Source organism: Tigriopus californicus, chromosome 7 (genome assembly GCF_007210705.1).
Source record: "Tigriopus californicus strain San Diego chromosome 7, Tcal_SD_v2.1, whole genome shotgun sequence".
Taxonomy (NCBI): domain Eukaryota; kingdom Metazoa; phylum Arthropoda; class Copepoda; order Harpacticoida; family Harpacticidae; genus Tigriopus; species Tigriopus californicus.
Window position 1 is genome coordinate 11,933,012 of NC_081446.1, and position 4,336 is coordinate 11,937,347.

Here is a 4,336-nt window from a genome sequence, read left to right on the forward strand (position 1 = left end):
TATTCTAAAATTAGTTTTTATTCATGTTAATGAGTGAAACTTAAACAGTTTATAAAAATACCTACCTGCATGAACCATTCCTTTAATGGATAAAAGCACTGAACCTTCAATTTAATCCCTCAGCAAAGAGATATGAAGCCTCAAAAGTAGGAGTGATCTCTCAAAATTTGACAATGACGTCATCTTCCTTTCCCGCTTCAATGAGTCAATAGTTGAAATGACATTGGGGACAATCAAGAACACTTAATTAGTATTTCTCAGTAATTGTTTTTCCCAACAAGTCACAAGTAATTATGATATTTCGTACTATAGCAATGTCATTAATAGACTTTCTAAAATATCAGCCGCAACGGTTTAGGCCTAACTTGTCTGGAAAGGTTTGGTGATCACAAAAACGTGGCGTTTCCATGCTCTTGTGTAGAGTTGCCAGGTGGCAGAATTCACCGCCAAATAACTTAAAAGTAGCGGAATGAAAAAGTCGTTGGCGGCGTTAAATTTCAATTGGCGGTAAGCCAAAAATGTGGCGGAATATGGCGGAATGAAAGTCTTTTCGGTTTTAAATTTCAATTGGCGGTAAGCCAAAAATGTGGTGGAATATGGCGAAATGAATCCTGAAGGAACTTGTAGAAAAGGCATGGTTGGTAATGTCGCAAATTTTAGTTGGTACTTTCATTTTGAGTTGAACATGTTTTTGACCCTACTTATTTTATCTAAGTTCAGCTTAGTTTAATGAAACGTCATTAATTTGTTACAAAGGTATCTGGAATGGAATGGATGAATATTAATTGCAATTTGGCCGGTGGCATGTGTGGGATGGTTTTGGGTGAAATTCTTTTAAGTTCAAGCCTTGACTCAATAGGGCTTGTCAAGTGAACGCCTTCATGAACAACTGACGTTATTCCATGGAGTGAAATCAAAGACAACATGCCCAGCCAAAGCGCATTGTGCATGCATTGAATTTTAACACTTATATCATTTTACACGCTTGTCTAAGCAACTAGCATCGTGGTACTGAGCCAATATGATAGTGTGTCCACCGATTAACACCATACATGTTCATTTTGTTTCGTTTTGTAACACAGCTCTCAAAATCACTCTATTTTTGAAAATTCAATGGGTGGATAGTGCGAGTTGACTGCGATGGTTATCTTAGTTCTCCCTCCCTAAAATGTCCAAAATCAGGGTGCCGGACCACATTTTTCCTTGAATTTCCTTCACTTGACATATCCTATAAGCTTCATACAATAACTAAATCCAGCTCAAGCTTTTCCCAAAGATGGATTTCTAAACGCTACAGGGAAACAATCCCCAGTACTATCAAAATGAAAGGTTATATTTTGTCTATCTATCACCCTTACATCTTTACATTACCTTTGAAATTAGGTCAAAATTAGCACAAAATTTTGCAAAATTAGTTCCAATTTGCCATTTTACATGCATCTTTGCTTTCAATCATGCGTGAATTTTTCCCTTTACTATTTTTTCCTGTGAGAAATATATATTTTGTTATTATTTGAAAAAAAATTAAGTGATCATTTTAGAGCCCTAGTTATGATACGTGGATAATAACGGTGTTTTATTTTCAAGTAAGTAAAATTGTCGGAATTTGGCGGAATAGGAATGTCAAAATGGCGGAACAAGGTTTTAAAAATCTGGCAACCCTGCTCTTGTGTCCTTTGATGTAACAAACATTTCAATCCAGGAGAGAATCACATAAAAACCACTTTGCGAAGTATGTGGAATTCGATTATTCTGCTACATCTTAAATATGCCTCCCTGGAACATGACCCACTTTATTTTCTCAGCACGTCCTCGCTTTGAAAAAAAAATGAAGTTCATTTGCAAGAAGGAAGCAGATATTTGAGCACTTGAGAGCAGTTTAGAGTTCATCTTTTACCGTTAACTATTCAATCTGCGGTCGAGAAGAGAGAATTTTGAGACGGATGATAGCAGCAGGGTGAAATAGGGTCTATGAGCGGCTAAATTGGCGTTTTCAATCAGGACAATCAGGCCTCGGATAGCTCTGACGAGGTCTCAAGTTATAAACAGATTCTGCATTCAGAATCTAAGTCACAAGAGGCGTGCTTTAGTGGGTGGTTGGCGCCGCATTTTTGTATGAAAGGTGTCGTTGCCTGAAACCTCCTATTCTTTTCGAGCTTTTTGCCAGGAACTACTAGACGCAAAATCCACAACCAAAGACGGAGAACAATCTTGAAATTAGCTCTTGACTGCTTATGGTGCATTTAGACGACACTTGTTTTGACACATATGGTGGTCACATACGGCTGTCACATGACATATTCTCGAACACATGGCCACATATTTGATTTGGAACCTGCTCCAATTTTCTGCGATTTGTGGAACAATGCTCAGGCAAGGTCAGGGCAATCGCCCAACGCAAGATTAAGCGTAACCTTAGGGATGCAATTGCAATCGGTATTTTTTTACAATCCTCAATCCTGTTTGGGGTTAAATTATTTAACGACTAAAACTCAAGTTTGAATGTGTTCAAACTTTTGCGAGACATGTTGGAAATTTGAGGAAATAAAATACATTTTGACATTACTTTGAGTGGTCAGATATGGTCTCCCTTAGAGTTCAACAATTGACTGACACAGAGCTCCCATTTAAACCAGCATGACCAGCGATAAAATAAATCAGATGCTTTGTATTTACCAAACAAGTTTATTTTTAGTTCAAGAAAAATGAAACAATTGAACCTCTTGAATTTTCTGCGGTAAGTCACTCAGCATTGTAATGACGACAGGAAACGTTGTCATAGACTGACAAATGAAACCAATTGAACTTTTCATATTTTTTCAAACTTTTCATTTTGGTCAACTAATACGCCTACCTTTGTCACCTGATCGCACGCCATCATTGAGAACCAGTAATCTCGTCAAGGCCCAGTATCCCCTGTAAATTTGACACAGATAGTCTTCTGTGTAGTACTGGTGTGTGTAAATTCTCTGAATCTCGATTTGTGTCACATTGCCAACTTCTCGTCGAATATGTGATCACAATATGTGTCAAAACAAGTGTCGTCTAAATGCACCATGAGGGAAAAATATTGGATGATGTGATGGCTGACATCTTTGATCATGTTTAACATGTCATTTACCCAACTTTGCATGCCAACAGACATCTGTGTAGTTAGGTTAGGTTGGGTTAGGTTAGGTAAGGTTAGATTAGGTTTGATTAGGTCAGGTTAAGATTTAAAAAAGTAGCACCGCCAACTAATCGGTGGAGAATAACGTTTACCGTCATTGGCAGCTTTGTTGAAAGGAGACGATTTTGAACACCGTTCCAAGACATATTTTTGCTTTGTTTTTTTAAGGGCTTTACGAACCGCTAACGGCAAGGTCCTAAGCTAAGGAGAATGTAATTCCCATTGCAATCAAAATGAAAGAATGTAATTCGTCAGTCTATCACGCGTTAAACTTTATGTAATATGTGGTCTGCCAACGAATTTAAGCTATCAGACCGGGCTATATCAAAACGAAAACATGTTAAGAAAAGAGAATATTCATTCACATATGTTTGACTCCCGTAATGGTGAATGCAGCCATCATGAATCAAGGGGAAAAAGTAGTTTCTTCTCTTCCAATTTCACTACCTGACAGAAAGACTTCATCTTGTCTTTTTTAGAATTCATCTGTTCTGTTTTAAGGTAATTTACATACAACGATTCCACTCGACCTGACCCCTCAAATAATGAAACGGTAACGCTCTCCTATTTACGCTTCAGATAGAACACTTAATGAGAGAGGTTCTGTAGAGTCAACTGTTGCTTAACAGAGAAGGTCTTCAACACTTTCGCTCAATCCGCTACGCTCCTTAAAACAATCGCCAAAAGTTCCTAAATTCAATCTCTTCGTAGGGGGAGAGATCAAAAAAGTTGGGACTGTACAGTGCTCAGAGAAGGTACGAAAGGAATCTGATACTGCACACTTTCAAAAGGATTCATGGGCTTTGTCCCAACCCAGGTTTGAGGGTCAGTTGTAGTGACTGTAGAGACTTAACGTGCGTTCAATCTCTCGAATCCAGGCTACCTCGAACAATAAAGTCCACTGCTCTTCTTTCTCGGGCCCCTTCAACTTGCTCCACTCAAACATTCATAGGGAATAGGTACGTAGGTGTTGATCCAGTAGCATCCTTTGAGTCAGTTCTTGACCGAAATTTCGGATCCACGCTATATTCAAGAACTACAGGGTGTAAAGAAATTAAGGGCCTCCATGGCTGTTTTTCACAACATTTCTCCATGCTCAAAGATTTTTTTGACATTAAACCACAAGCATTCCTTAAGAGAAACTGTTAAGTACCTAGTGACATATTA